The following is a 17,099-nucleotide window of genomic DNA, read 5'->3' as shown; positions in this document are numbered from 1 at the left end:
AGACAGATGAGGAAGTGGCCCACCCTGACATACAGTGAGTGACTGAACTCGAGACAAGAATGCGCCTCCAAGTGTCATGCTATATACCGTGGGATGTTACAGTTGGAGGAAGAGTTTCTGCAATTCTCCCTAAACTAAATGGACTGGTTAAAGCCTACATGTAATGCATATATGAAGATTTTTGTTGTTTTGCACTAAGGATATCAGTGACACTTTAACATCTCACTTTCAGTGGAAGATGAGCGTTTGCTCTATGGTGTCTCTGGGTTTCTGTAAAGAAGAGAGGTTCCTTTATTGTAGTCCAATAGCATGCACTCAAACGATGTGGTACACCTGTGAAATGGTCACAAACTTACAGTAATGCAGCCAAAGGAGTGACAGTGGCACGTTGTTATTGTTGTGTTGGTTCTGGAGGTCAGCACTTTGGATTTGAAATGAAAAACTGACTCTTAACATGCTTAACATGCTGAATTTCAGCTTTACTGTAAAGATGTTAGCGTCGTCATCACATGAAACAAGAATGTAGTATTTATCTCATTCTGCACTTCCTGACTATATTGTACTGTTTTGTCTCTCTTTTGTCTCTTTCCACTCCCATATAATATCTCTCTTTGATGCTTTCTTTCACTTCACCTTCTTCCGTCCCTTCCGTCTTCCCATGATTTGTTTTTATTCTTCCCTGGTATGATAGTCACTTATGTTGATCCAGCTTTATCTGACTGTTTTGTCTGTTTGGGCCCTGAGACAATCAAGTCACACACAGATACACTTGACTGGATGACAGTAATGCCTTGCAGGGTTTTAAATGGACCCCAGAGATATTGTACAGGCAGATACACTTTACCAATCGTCACACACAAATAAACAAATGTAAGCTGTACATGTACTTATATGCTCACTGTATGCACCGGTCTTGTATGAATCTATTGACACAAACACACAGAAACCCTCACACTCAGGGAGGGCAGGCAGCGCAAACTGCCGCTGCTTACCGGTGCTTTCTAGTGACAATATGTTTGTGACGGTGTGTCAGACAGAATTATGCCGTTTGCTGTCACCCTGGCTTACTGGCTGATGCCTCTCTAGGGCATAAACACACACACACACACACACACAAACTGTGGTCTAACTCTCCTCATCTCACCACGGCCATCATCACTGTCTCCTCCTCTTCTTGATCTCTGTCTTGTCTTCACTCTCCGTGTCACTCTTGAAACTCCAGATCCTGTTATAAATAGGAATTTTAAAAATGTGTGTTGTTTGTATACATCTAGGATGCAAGCTAAGTGCTCATCACTCATGTGCATGTAGTGTTTCACCTGCTTAACCTCCACCTCCATCTTTGTCTCTTGTCTCTTTGCATCCCTACATCACATATGCAAAGCTACTATGCAAAGGGATTGTGTGTGTGTGTGTGTGTGTGTGTGTGTGTGTGTGTGTGTGTGTGTGTGTGTGTGTGCTCATGCTGTAATTCTGTATGCTTTCAGCTGTTCTAGGTTCCCAGTGTGACTCAACCTCACATGTCTATTTGTATCTCTTTCTCCCTTTCTCTCTGTCTTATTACTCCCTACATCTTCTTCTTAGTAACGCTTCCTTTTTTATTCTCTAACCATTTTCCCTATATTTTCTCTCTCTCTCTCTTTCCTGCTCTCTTTTTTATTTATTTATTTATACTCTTCATCTCTTTTTTCCTAATTTCATCACTTCTCTCTCTGTCCCTCCATCTATCTTTTTCACTCCTCTTACTTCCTTTCTCCTTTCACCTTTTTTCTCTCTCCCTTCCTCCTTCTATGCCTGCCATCTCTTCTTTCACTTTCTGACTCAACACCTTGCTCTTTGCATGTCTATTTCTGTTCTCTATTTTCCTCTCCCCATGCCAGCATCACCTCCCCCTGGTTCTCATTATCCGTCTCCCTCTCTTCCTCTCTCCTGCCTCTGTCTCTGCTTAGATACCTTCTATTCCCGAACCTGTCCCACCCACATGTGCATGTGTGTACACGTGCACCCACACAGACGTACACCTGTGCACAGGTGTGCACACACATATGCACATTTTAAAAGGCACTGCATCCTCAGACCAGTCATTTTCTTCTGTATTCATTTTTTTTCGCCTCTGGGAACATGAAAACACATGCTAAACTACTTGTTAAAAATAAAGGTAACTGCAATATCAAGACAAGCCTTGTCATAGACTGACTTTCTTCCTCCCTTAAACCCATTTCTAGGATTTGATCTGATACAGCTGGAAGCAGTGTAGGCACATCAAATTATACACTGAGCACCAAAACATTTTTGAATCTCACATAATTAAAGAAATTAAACTTGCACCAGGTCATATTTCCATTCTTTGTGTCATCACATCATCTGTAACTGCAGGTATTATGTGATGTCCTTGTTTGCAATATTATCTACTCCAGCAACAGCAGATATTAAAAAAATCTTACAGGAACATACGGCAACCTGCTAATAAAGTAAAGCATCTGTTCCTGAAATGTCTTTTTTTTTTTTCCTTCATTTGAAGCGAGTAATCGGCGATATGATCTGAAAAAACAATGTGTTATTATAAATCTGACTACGACTTTAATATTTGTCTTTGTAGCTACCCTCAGTTCTATAGCAACTTTTTCTACCATGGTCTCATGTTTTTGTCACTAATGATCCCCACGCAGTGCAACTTGCAGACAAAGCAGAGCAGATTTTCCTCAAACAGCTGCTGTAAAATTATAGCACATTATATTTTTTGTCATTCAAACCTTAAAAAACAAGCATCAGTCAGCCGAGCAGACAGTCATCAGTGATGTGATCCCACATTTGTGTACGTCTCTACACTTTTGACTTTCTCTCTCTCTCTCTCTCTCTGTGTGCACTGCTTTTGTTTTGCACAATGTTACCATGTCCTCATTTCTTTGTCACTTGAAGTGTCAGATGCACACCCCCTTCCACCTTCTCATAAAATGGAGCAGATGTTCATGGAAAAGCAACTGTGTAATTCTAATTCTAATATATTTAAATTTTTTGTCGTGCAAACCTTGATAGCTGACAAACAATAAAGACATTTGTGATATGATCAGCCAGTAATGAGAATTTGTATCATTATGTGCACAATAACAATTTCATCTGTTTCTAGACTGTTATTAGTATTTTATCTCTGTGCCCTCACTGCTGTCGCCACTTTTTCACCATGCACCATTTTTTTTCCATCCTATATTTTCCTAGATCCTAGTATCCCCTGAATTCTGTGACAATGAGTCTTGGACAGCTATATGGAGAAAACGACCTCTCCACCAGCGAGTGAACTGACTGAGTGCTTTCTTCCCTCATGAGACCAGCCTGCACAGGTACAGATACTAGAAACACACAGCGTTGTTCACATTACACCTTATGTAGTCTAACTGAGCCAACACTACTTCTAGTGGCAGTACCCCATTCGCATATACTGTATAAACTCAATTTAGGCTCTCCTTTCTCTTATTTAGTTGCATAAAGCAATGATTAGTAGAAAACAATGAAAATGAGTTTACACTTTACAGGAGGAAATAAAATGAAATCTGTGGCAGGCACCTTATGTTCACACACATTTATCCAGCTTTATTGCATTAGTCCCAGGCTTCCACTGTGTAATCAGTGCATCTAAAATTATCGTCTATAGAACTTAATTTTCTTTGTTTCGCTATGCACACAGGGATAACAGTTTGTTTTTGGCACTAGCCCCACAGGGCTTTTGTTGTCATGACTATTATCCTCTATTCAGAATCCGAGTAGGAAAAAAAAGCAGAAAAGTGGGCTACTGGTTCAGTAGCATTTCCTTGTCATGCTTGTAGGCTGTGCTAGAAAAGCTGCTGTGAAAATGGATTGATTTGATCCAGAACACAATAGTGTAGCTCCAATATGTTTTTTTCCACACTGAGCAAGTTTACCATTCAATACACACACTGCTACACATAAAAAAAAGAGGTGGTGTTCATTTTTCCGCTTGTGTGTAGATGCCTCTACATCTGCTGTAGAGGCTTGGAGATGATGGGATTTTCAATAGGTCCGTGCTGAATTGTGCATGTGTGAAATGCCTGTGGTACAGTGATAGCCATTATAGGCCAGTCGAGAGCCCACTCAGTTACTTGTAATGCACACAGTAATAAAAACATCTCACAACATTTTTTTTTTTTTTGTGGCATTTTAGGCCTTTATTTGTGACAGGACAACTTAGACATGAAAGGAGAGAATGACATGCAGCAAAGGGCCGCAGGTGAGAATCGAACCTGCAGCCGCTGCGTCGAGGACTAAGCCACTGTATATTGGCACGCGCTCTACCAGGCACCCAACATCTCTCCTATTAATATGATGCAGTCAAAATAGCTGCAGCAGTCAGCAGTGCCCTCTAATGAACTCTGATAAATCATGGACTGTATAAAGTGGTGGAAGAGCCTCGAGGTCTGAAAAGTGAACCAATTTCAGAAGTGCCTTAAACCTGCATTCGTTCCAATGACCAGCAGGGGATGACCCCACTGGTTGCAAAAATAAGTCAGATTGTATAAAAGTCTATAAGAAAAAGACCCCTTTCCTCAGTTAACATTTTCATAATGAGTTTATGGTCTCAATCGCTAGCTTTAAGTCCTCTTCAATACATCATGTTGTCAGAATCAGAAAATGTTTTATTGCCACAATAAGTACACTTATCTTGAATTTGCCTCGGTGAAAGGTGCATACATAAACAAGCCAAACAAACATATTAAACATTAATATGAAATGAATAATAAATACAGAAAAACAAATATATACTAGGGCTTTGACTTTTGCCCAAAAATCATATTCGAAGTTCGTTTGTTTATTAATATTTGAATATGTTTGAATATTTATTAATAATATTTTGACCATTAAATGCCTTCATTTAAGTAATGCCTTTTTATCAAACTTAAGTTGTAAATGTTCTGTCCACCAGAGGGCAGTGTATCAGTCAATGTCAATAGGCAGACTATGTTTTCAGAAGAAAAACACAATTATTAGAATTGTTAATATTATTAAAAGTCAGACCCTGGATTAAACACAAACCGTATGCTTTCGACAGGAAGTTCAGAGCTTTCACTGTAGCCTACGTAAGTGGTCTTATGTTTATACTTTATATTTATACGAGCCGGCGTGTGTGTGTGTGTGTGTGTGTGTGGGGAGTGTGTGTAATAGAGTGAGAAAGTGACGGTGATTACCGGTAGCTTCAGAGTGAGTAGCGACTCTAGAGTCATAGTGAGAGGAACAAAGTGTCTCCCCTGTGCTTTCTGACGACGGTGAGACATCTTTAGCAGGAAAAGTTAACCCTCTCCTTGATTTCATGTTGTTTATGGAGAAGGAGAACCAGGAAATGAGTCAGGGAAAATGCAACGCTACCAAGCCACAGCCGAGTGACGTGTGTCGCCACGACGTGGAGTTACATTTTGAAATCCGTGAAGCCTCGGAATCTGAATTGAAAACAACCTTTACAAGCAAAAACATTTACAAAAAATAATGCCCATAACAGGTTCGAATATTAAGAGATGCCTAATATTCGTTTGAATATCTTTTTTTTTTTTTAATTCGAATTATATTTGAATAACAAAGTTCGGAGTCAAAGCCCTAATAAATATATATATATATATATATATATATATATATATATATATATATATATATATATATATATATATATATAAAGTAACTGTTATGTTGCATAAGGAAAAAGGCTGAATGGGTTGATTGCAATACTTGCAAAGAATATATAGTATATGCAATGGGCAGATGTAGAGTCCAGGATGAAGGTTAGTGCAAGTGTAGTGACTAGGGTTGGGGGGTTAAGAGTCTGTGTCAGTGGGGGTCCGGGCCCTTGTTGGTGAGGCTGACTGCAGAGGGGAAGAAACTGTTTTTGTGGCGTGATGTTTTGGTCCTGATGGACCGCAGCCTCCTGCCAGAGGGGAGGATTTCAAACGGTTTGTGTCCGGGGTGAGAGGGATCGGCTACAATGTTTCCTGCTAGAGATGGCAGATTGCAGCCAATCACCTTCTCAGCAGAGCGGATGATGCGCTGCACTCTGCCCTTGTCCTTAGCAGAGGCAGCAGCGTACCAGATGGATATGGTCCCATTTAGAGTAAAATAGAAGATAAAGCAGGGTTATGCTTTTATGGTGTGGCTTTGACCCTGTTACTGTGTATTTTCGTTTCTTGAAAGTTAATTGAAACATTTTGGTCACCTAAAAAGCGTTTAGTTGTACTAACAGACTCTAAGGAGTCTTCTGTTCATTTATTCCGGGAAGTAGGCTCCATTTTGTTTTGAGCCTGTTTTACACTAGCCAACATTAGCATACCAATTAATATCACAGTTAACCTTATTGCAAACCAAGCTAGCGCTAGAGTTAGCTGATAACTTAACTAGGGTGACCAGACGTCTCGGTTTGACCGAGACTTTCCCGGTCAAATCGGGACTGTCACGATTTTGAATTGCTTGTCCCAAGTCCCGACAAAAGCCTGTCGGGACGCTAAAATGTCCCGGTTCACACCAGGAGTGGCGTGAGACGATTTTGCCGGGGCTTCAGTCCCCAATGTTTTGAGTGTAGCCCTGAATGTAACTTTGTCCAGTTTATTTTTCCGAGGCGAATAGAACGGCGGGGCTCTGTGTCTGTCAGAAGGTCTGAGATCTACCGTATCAGCAGAGCAATCACGTAATGCACAGCAGACTATGGTGCAGGTAGCCTATAGATTATTTTCTGAAATATAGTGACTTTATTCTTGTAATAGCCTATTGTAACTTTATTTTTCTCAAAATATCACGACTCCTCCAAATCTCAGAGAACACAGATATACTGTATTTTGAATGTGCACAAAGTTTTGGACATTGCTCAAACACATCTGAAATATTACAGTCCAGGGGTTTGTTAATACATTAACAACAAAAGACGCAAAACAATACAGAGTACATTATGCTAGGCTAAATGTGTGCTGACTCAGATATAATTAGAAAAGTCGATCTACAGGAGAATAAAAGTTGAAAGCAATACAGAATGCCTGACAGCCTTACTTCAATATATTCCATTATGTTTTTATATTTGGATTGTAATCTATGTTTCTCTTCACATAAAGATATTTGCAGCATACATTGATTCAGAAAAAGGTAGAAATAGGGGCATACAAATTCACCAGAATGCAGGAAATGAAGTGTTTAATGTTCAAAATTTTCAATAAATCATTTTAATTCTTTTGGTGTTATTGGAATAAATAACACAACTGAAAAAGGCTGTTGCTGCAATTTTGTTAATTTTACCGGAAAAAACACTTATTATTAGATGAGGAGCCTACGATCAAAATAATGAAGTTACTGTCTGTGTCTATGTCTGACCTGGGCTGGCACATGTTCACGTTAAAAAGCGTGTGCTTGTGCGCGTGCACAAGCACTACGGTCACGCGCAAAGTGTCCTGGTTTCAGCCCCCGGAAATCTGGTCACCCTAAACTTAACTCCACCCTCTCATACAAATATGGTCAATTCTGGCTCCAAAAAACCAAGATGGCGATGGCCAAAATGCCAAGCTCGAGGCTTCAAAACTGTAGTCCACAAACCAATGATGGGGGACGTCACGGTGGCTACTTCCATTTCTTTTATACAGTCTGTGTGATAAAGCCACCGTACACAATCTATCCAGCCGAGCACACAGACAAAGTTGGCAACTAACACAGTGGATCATTTAGCAAATGAAGAGCCAGGTATTTCCCTCAGGAGGTGGTTGAGACTAAAGCAGAGATGAACAACAGTGAATATCAGAAGACTTAACTCAATACCTAAAAGATGTATTAAAGCAATATTGCGCAACAATGGTATTTTTTTGTGATTTGGCGCCTCTACAGTTTCACTTATACACCGCTGTCGTAAATATGTTATGATTACATTACTTAAGATCAAAAACTAGCGAGACCTGCAAGAACAGGCATTCAGGACACAGAGGGGGAATAACAGAGGCACCATTCTCCCTATTACAAGTCAGTGTAGCAAAAAAAATGATTTTGAAGCTGTTGTTTTGAGGTACAATTGATAAGCATTGTTGCTTTATTTGAAAGTTGCTGGACAACATAAAACTAGCACCAAGCTAGTTCTCACTTGGGCAAAGGTTCGTCTGGTGCCCACATGTTCCTTGTCTGGTACATCCCCAGCGCTTGAGAAATAGATAAGAACTGCACTGTTGGGATGGAAAATGGACACAATGTTCTTTCTATTAAGGACAACTACCTAAAAAAAACACACACAAAGAAATGGTGAAAAGGAAGAGGAGAGATGCTTCAGTGTGTTCGAGAGGAGAACAGAGTTCAAATAGAGATGTGTTCTTACTGGTTTATTGTGAACCAGTAATGCTGTGTGGAACATAGAGTGACATTTTAAAGAGCAAAGACCTACTGTATGAGCTCTTCTGAAAAGATTGAGAGATTTCCAGATTTTCAAAAGGTGGAAAGAGGCAGACAGAGATGGATTGAGACAGAAGTGGCATGTAGTCTGAAATTGGAAGTGAAGTATCTGCCGTACTTTAGACACGCACATCCACACCATCACCTCCTGACAATGGGGTTGGAGAGTGTGTTGAGGGGAGGCATCTCTCTCCTATCAGAGCTATCTGCCTCCTCCCGCTCTCTGAAAACGTGTCTGTGTTTAGCCCTCACACATCATTACCTGGAAACCCCACTGCTTTCTCCGGAGTCCTTTCTATCCTAACAGCCTCTCTTTCTGCCCAAACTCATTCCTCCCTACTGGACAGAGGGGGGGAGAGTAGCAGGAGGTTGGTGAGTCACAGGCAGGTGTCTGACAGCCAGCCAGTACAAGACATTTCTCATCCACTACCTCCTGTGTTTCCTTCCGATCCACCTCTCTCTCTCTCTCTCTGTGGTCTGTTGAGGCCCAGTGCTGCTCACTGGAGATACCAAGACCCACGGAAAAGGGCCAAATCCCCCTTTCTCTCTTCCTCTTCTGCTCTTCCTACCATTCTTGCACTTACTCCCCTTTTATTTTTTTCCTCTGCTCTCATTCTCCATCACCTAAACACTTTTCTTTTGATGCACCTGAACAGTTCTCTCTCATTTTCCTTTCTCTTTCATTTAGTTGAAACGTCCCTCCCAGCAAGACCTTTGTCCAGGACTCTCAACCAGCATAGTGCTGGCACACAGCGCTGTCCTGCTGGGACACCACTCACAAAGACATATTTTACTATGGCCAAATATTCACTCACACACTCATGCCTCCATACACAGATGGGCTCAAAAGCGCACACCAAACCAAGAGCCCACTGAGAAAAAAGTGGTGTTTATGTGCCTTGCTCTTGTGTAATGCATGTTTTTGTTTTCCATCAAGCATTTATCCAGCAGATTTAATCTCTCTGTTCCCTCTTGTTTCAGTTTGTTTGGTAGACATTCTTTGAGCTGCTATCAGATTGGTTTGTTGGACCACATTTACTTGGCTGCTGTTGGTGGAGTTTTCTGACTCTGATGCATGTGTTCTCACCGTGTTTGCTCGCCTTTCATCACTGTTCACAGTGACGCCATACTCACATTGACAGTGCATGTATAAACACATGATGTACAATCAAATTCTGTCTGTCTATGACTATGAAATTGTGTCAAGCCCTACTTCACTATCTTTCTATACAGCAGATCAACATTGATCCCAGCTTTCATCTACAAATAATCTACAATTCATTCCCCAATTTACCAATTAACCATGTAATCATCACCAGTGAGTTGTTTTTTAATTCAATCTTAGTCACGTCACGAAAATGTGCAGTGCTTGTAATGTTAGAAATTTTCTAATGTGTGTGGCTCAAACACTTTTGGATTTTTGAAGCGGGGTTGAATGAGGTACTTATTCATAGTCAGTGTATGACCTATAGTAGATGGCGGTCGGCACACCCCCAGTTTGGAGAAGCAGGCAGGAGTACCGGCACGGAAGCTAAGCAATGTTCTGCTGTGGATGGGGGCAGCAGCTAAACGTATTTTAGACAGCAACAAAAAATGCCCAACTAATCAGTTTATATGTATGCTATAATTACAATATTTTACCCGCTTTACCTTTCCGTCAGACAGCCTTTTCCGATGGGGAACTGAAGTCGTTAAATCCATCTATGCTCTCTTTAAAGCCACCAGACTGTGGCTTTAAAGACTGTGTCCCAGAACACAGGAGTTGCTGGTCTACCACTGCCTCGATCGGTTAGTTAGTTAGTTAGTGTTATTGTGTGACTTCAGTTCCCCATCTGAAAGGGCTGTCTGATGGCAAGGTAAAGCAGTGAAAATATTCTAAATATAGCATACACTTTAACTTATATTGATTTTTTTAGGTGGCTAAAATACATTTGTTGTGTGCCCCCTTCCACAGCAGTACATTGCTTAGCTTCCGTGCCGGTACTCCTGCCTGCTTCTCCAACCTGGGGGCAGGCTGCCAACCATCTACTGTAGCTTATACGCTGACTATGGATAAGTACCTCAGACAACCCCACTTCAAAATATCCACCTCAGTTTTAGGCTGAATTATGCATAACAGTAATTTAAAGGTGCAATATGTAATACTGACAGCTAGTGTTTAAAATAGTTGCTGCAGTACGCATTCAAAATACTGGAGAGAGTCGTCTCCCCCGCCCCCTCCTCCCCAGACTCGAAGTTCACGGGGGTTGCCAGGCTGAGACCGCAGCATCCACAACAATGTTGCTGGATGCTTGTCTCACATAGCCAGACATTACTCCACAGCACAGCGGAGTAGCTAACATTAGATGCCGTCTATATTGACAGTCATAAAAGCCAGTGCTCATATGGAGCTCTGTACCCAACTGACAGACACACTTTTTCGGCTTAGAATTACCGTAGAAACTGCTAAAAAAATCCCACAACCTGGCCATCCTCTCCACACGCCAGACAGACACACTTCCTTGGCTCAGAATTACGATAGGAACCGCTAAAAATATCACTACCTTGCCGTCCTTTTCCACCTGACTGAACACACTTTATTGGCTTAGAATTACGGCAACAATCGCTAAACACACTGCAAACTCAAGGTCCTCTCTTCCGGATTTACAGCCTCTCATGGCTTCAAATAACTCACCGTTGTCGGCTACGGCCACTGAACAGGCTACACGTTGTAAACAGCCGTGGCCAGCTTGCCTGGTCCTCCGGTAACGTTAGCAGGGTTAGCATGGCGGCCTGGCTGACAAACTGGGCAGTTGATAACAACACACAGGCCAAAACACAAACAGAAATTCTGTCACAGAACGGAAATTTCAAAAGGAGAAAATACTGGCATTAGCATTGTTGTCAGAAAAGATAGTATTATCTTTATTTATTTGTTCACATGTTTTGGTCCTTTCAGTATTATTGATGTTTTGATTGTTGTTTTCACTTCTGCCATGTGTTCGTGATGTTGTGAGTGTTGGATGGTGATGTACTAAAACAAAAAAGCAATAAAAATATGTTTAAAAATAAAAAATAAAGAAAAGATAGTATTTCAACTTAGCATGTTTCCTTAATATCTGATGACGCATTGGGGTCATTTTTTGGATTTATTACAGTAAATATATTACATATTGGACCTTTAAGCCATATTGCTTGCAGCAACATAATTATGCATTGATGATAGAATGTACTACAGTTAAACTGATAACTCGAACTTTTACTTTTGATTGCTACTCCTATACTGCTTCTTTAAAAAAAAACAAGTGCCAGGAAGCAGCCAACACCATGGATATACATAACAGCCTATCTATTGTTTCCTCTTCAATCAAAAACATCTCTCCAAAAATGCATTGTTATAAAAGCATGTGTTATGAAATAGACAGTAAATTGTTCTTTCTTTAAATTGATGTGGGCCATATATAAGTCAATGGGTATAACCACCCACACACTAAAAAGCTGATAGTAACCATTACACTAGAGCAAATGAAAACACACTCTGTAGCTTTTGTGCACACATACACACAGCCATCCATTTTCACTGCATCCATTCATCGTATTCATCCCCTTAATGCCCCTTATTTCCTCTCTCCTTTCCTCTGTTCCATTTCCCCACCTCTAATTGCTCCACTGGTTTCTCTTCCTTCAAATTCATTGCTTTTCATGCCTTCAACCTCTTATCACAGTGACTCGATATTTATCTCTGCACTGTTCTCACTCTGATCACCTGTTCCCCTCTGCCTGCTTCCAGCTGTGTTTGTGCATTGCAGTCCGTGCACTGGGATGAGATGGCTTTGACAGCTGCGACACAACCACCAATCTATCTATAAATCAATTATTTTATCACCTGCTGGCACTTCGTGTGTGTGTGTGTGTGTGTGTGTGTGTGTGTGTGTGTGTGCATTCATGGGAACGCCTTTCATTTGCCTCCATTTTTCCCTCAATACCTCCCCCCTTTATTGAATTCTAACTCTCTTAGGGTTTGTGGAGTAGTTTGGACTCCTTAGTGTACCTCCTGCCTTTTTACTGCGTCTGCCCTTCAGTGAACGTGTGCAGCTGCATCAGCAGACGCATGAGTCTAAATATAAATGTATGTGGGTGTGTGATTGCGTATGCCTGCTTGAGCGCTTGACTGCTCCTCCTTTCAGCTCGACTTGTTTATCTTTCCCTCCTACCTTTATTTGTCAAAAGGCTCAATCCCAGAAGCCTTGTGACAGTTTTACTTGTCAAACGTTTGTTTGCATTTCCTCCTCTGCATGTCTGTCTGTCTCTCCCTGCTTTGGTCTCATTCACATTTAAAGTTATTTTGACTTGTCCTTATACTCGATTTGGAGTGGAACACACTGGAAATGCCAATGTGAGGGACTAATAAATGAGCATGAAGTGAAGTAACATGGACAAAATGAAGGACAAAAAGGGTCCCTATTATAACATTATGATCCTGTTGGTTGGGTGGCATTAAAATATGGAAATGTCATGCCATGTTTGAACAAAAAGTTAGCATTTGTAGAGGTCCAAAGTTTGCAACAGTACTGTGAAGATTCTTCAAAATGTTAAGTTTGGGAGGAATTTCATTTGTATTGACATTTTAAAAACTTAATTGACAGTTTAGTAATTCCTAGATTACCAACATTGCAAGTGACCATTACTAAGAAGTACAAGGGTCAAAGAATAGTACACATACTGTAAAATATAAATAAAAAAATATATATTTATATATAAAGATGTATGAGGCAAATTTGAGCATTTGTTTGGGTGGGACAGTGATGTGAGGTAGTCTTTTATAACTGCTCGCACAAAGTGTGTTGAGGTGTAATCATTACTGGTGTATGTACTTTTACTCACTTCTGAGACACACACACTCTGCTTCTCCTTTTAATTCTTTAGATGAGGAACCAGATTAGAAGTGGATTGACGGAACTGTAGACACACTGAGGATATGACAACTCTGTCATGGATGACAACCAGGTTCCCACATTCATCATCAGAGGGAAATCTCATGCCTGAACAGGTGAAAAGGAAACCTGACCACTATATACTATGTTAAGTGCCAGGTTTCATATCATTTTATACACTGACTACAAGTTGTTTTCTTCTGGGCACTGTGGACAGCCACTAAAAGTTCTCCAAAGGAAACAAACTGAAGCTGTTTTGGTTTCTGTCTTGAAAATCCGACAAGGCAGAAGCACAAAGACAGGCCAGGATTAATAGCTTAAAACGGAAAAGGAGCCGGAACATCCAAGTGGCTTGATCCATTTAGCTGACAGTCTGGTGCACATTAGAAATGGAACAAAGTGACAGCCAACAAATCACCTCCATGTTTGTGTGTTTAACATGATTAAATGATGGAGGGAGTATTAAATCAAACTTAACCTGCCTTACAAAATCACTCCACAATAACAATGTATCCACATAAATGAGCAGCCATTGTTAAAAACAGCCGTTCCAGTCCTTGTTAAATTAAACTACTGTTCATATGAGCAGCGCAGCCATTAGTCTTGCACTCTCGCAGGTAAACATTTAACTTTGTCCCCATAATCTGGTGCATTTACTGTAACAAAGTACGGCCCCTGGTGAACTAATAAATAAACTATAGTTTAGTGCACAATTGCAATTTCTTTTTGGTTGTGAATGTGAACTGACCACAGTAGACACAGTAAATTGTGGTATAATTGATATTATTATGGTTATAAAAGTAAAAAAAGAAAAAGTTAAATAATCTATGAGGTATTTCCATGTGATTTTTGGCCTTCCTAAGAGCTATAGTCTAGGCCATATTAATACATATTATTAACATATTAACAGTATATATATATATATATATATATATATATATATATATATATATATATATATATATATATATATATATATATATATTCAGGACTTGAACTTTAATTTGGTCTGTGGAGACATCTCTGTCTGATACCTAGATGGAATTTCATATAACTGAATCAGGAACATAAAATGTTGAAACTCTCTCCCACTCCTGAATTGCTTTTCCTTGTTATGTCTGTGAAGTGGAAATAACAGGAACATCAAATGTTTGTCGTCCACCTAATGCTATATTTGTCACTCTCATTGCTGTCTGCTTTCTTTAGTTGAAAACTTGGAGAGAAGTTAAGTAAAGCAGAGCATGTAGGAGATACTTTTTTTGCTTCATAGCACTGCATTTCTTTGTTTCCATGTGTTGTGTGTCTTTGATCCCCATCAGTGGGTTAGTAGAAGTCTGCATACTTTGGCAGTTCAACAAAGGTATGTTAAAACATTTTCGATTTGTACTTTTCTCTCAACATGATGTGCTCTATTTGCAAGGCTCTGGCAGTGTGATTCACATTGCTGAAGCACTGCAAGCACTATTTAAAGCTGGTACAATCAATATTTTCATATTAACAGTGGGTCAAATAGCTACATCTACAGGAATATAATAATTATAAGGGTAAGAAATACGACTCCAAATGTATGCTAATGTTGCTTGGTTGTACCACCTGTACTACTGGCACACCTGCTCATTTACTGTAGGTTTCATGCTTTGTACAGTATATATATTTTTGTATTTCATGGCTGCCTAGCACTGCAGACAGTGAGACAAGATGGAAAATAATCTTTGTCACACATTTTGTTTCGGTGATGTTTATGGATTACATTTCTATGAATGTTTGTACTTTCCCTCATTTAATTGGGGGTGCAGAAAGACACAAGAAGCCAATGTTTTTAAGATTCTCACAGCTGCTACTAAATGTTACTAAAGTGTAAAATAGCACCTGTAAACACACCACAGGCTGGGAATAATGTATAACTTTCCTGCTGCCTGTTTGTCCAACAAATTGAAATTGCCTCTCTTAACAGGCACCGACATTGTCTTAACATTTTATGCATTGAACTCTTTCATACTGAACTCTTTCAAAACACTATTTTACCCACACTGAGGGTACACCAAGAACAAAACCTGGTCTTCTTTTGAGGATAAGCTGCCAAAGAGCTTGTGCTATGCGGCCAAGTGAGTAACCGTCTGGCCTTGTGTACCTGACCTCAGGTGGTGTACATGTATATGTGTGAGTCTGTGTGTATATATGTGCACCTGGCACTATAAACCGTACAAGCTGACGGCCACCTGCTGCCAGACTTGCTCGCCCACAGTCACAACCTCATCTCCATAAATGTATCAGTAATGCCATATTTGACTTACTTTACTTTTATGTTAAGTTGTTCTGTCTAGTTGTGTAGATTGCTATTATTTTTTATCCTATTCTTTTTTCTCTCCTCACCCTCCTGTCTCTTCTCCCGTTATCTTTTCCTTTTTTCTCATTACATGTTACCTATCTCACTTCATCCCTGTCATCCCTGTTACCCCCTCATGCTTTCATCTGTCTCTTTCTATTCTTACCCTTCATCCCGTATCTCTTCCGTCTTTCTCTCTCCTGTCATGCTTTCATCCCTCCCCTCTTATCCTTCCCGTCTCATGTCATCCCACTTTCTGTTCATCCTTTCATCCATTTCCCCCGTTTGTCAGTCTAGTTACTCTACTGACTGCTTATCAGAGAACGTTTAGCCTAAACAGTGTACAAAATGTCACTTTAAAAAACCAACAAGCAACAGTTGCTGCAGTCCAACCATATTGAGTTTCTAAATTGAAATGGAAGGTGTACTGGTACATATGGTGTGAAAAAAATCGTATTGCTAATATCTGCAACACTTTTTATATTTCTCTGTATCCTAGAAGACTACTAAAAGCAAACATGGACGTAAACCCTGCACAGTATATAATATTTATTTTAAATGGCTTTGCTAAGACTTAAATTTGTGTTTTCATCAAGTATAAAGTGTGGAACTGCTTCATAGACAATGAATTGGGAAAGATGTTATAGATGACACTGAGAGCACCCAGGGGGATGTTTTAAGTATACAGGAACATTTTTGGTTTCAGGACTAGAATACTACAATAGAATAAAGCTCATTTGGATATTAAAAAAGAAAAAGAAAACAAACATTCACAAAATCATTCTACTTTTACTTTTTATTGGTTTACACATATACAAATAATACAGATTAATATACACATAATAAAAGATGTGATGGAGAGATGCAAAAAAAAACTCTGAGTGCCCAAGTGGAGAGTGCCCAATCTGGGCAATGCATAGTTTGCATTATCCAATTAAAATAGAAAGAAAAACTATAATATTGTCATTGTCTATGGAAAAGCTCCATACTTTATACTTGATGACATCACAAGTTTGAGACTTACTTCTCTTCTTTCTGGCTTTTAGAGAGAGTAGCTCATGTTCACACATATTAATTTAACTTTTTCTAGGCCATGTGAATAACATATTGTAATTACTAATTTGGGTGGTATTTCACTTTACGGTGTTACCTGATGATGTCATCGGGGCTAGCCCAGCTGGATACTGAGTTAGTTGAAAAATAAACATATAACAGAAAGCCTGTGTTACAAATTTGGGACATGGGGTTTGAAACATGTTGGCATTTACCAAGCAGGTATTGGATGCATTATGGGAAATTTAGGATCCGGTGTTTTTGGAGCTTTACAAATATTTGGGACTAAAAGTCTGTTTGCTTTTAATCTATTTTTTTTATTTGTATCTTTTGAGTCCCCCTACTTTATATATATGCAATACTAAATTGCTGAAATAACTCTTTGAAAAAACTTTTTG

The 17,099-nt window shown here is 39.7% G+C and overlaps 1 long non-coding RNA gene across 1 annotated transcript in view; it reads left to right on the top strand.

Moving 5' to 3' along the window:
- The window catches only part of LOC114545951 (uncharacterized), an 83,394-nt gene that overhangs the window by 61,825 nt on the left and 4,470 nt on the right, over window positions 1–17,099 (top strand). The window contains exons 12-13 of the long non-coding RNA XR_003690961.1: window positions 3,217–3,338; window positions 13,315–13,438. This is a non-coding gene — a long non-coding RNA (uncharacterized LOC114545951). The remainder of the gene's footprint in view (window positions 1–3,216; window positions 3,339–13,314; window positions 13,439–17,099) is intronic.

This window comes from Perca flavescens, chromosome 19 (assembly GCF_004354835.1).
Source record: "Perca flavescens isolate YP-PL-M2 chromosome 19, PFLA_1.0, whole genome shotgun sequence".
In the NCBI taxonomy this organism is placed as follows: Eukaryota; Metazoa; Chordata; class Actinopteri; order Perciformes; family Percidae; genus Perca; species Perca flavescens.
This window is presented reverse-complemented; position numbering and strand designations above follow the sequence as displayed.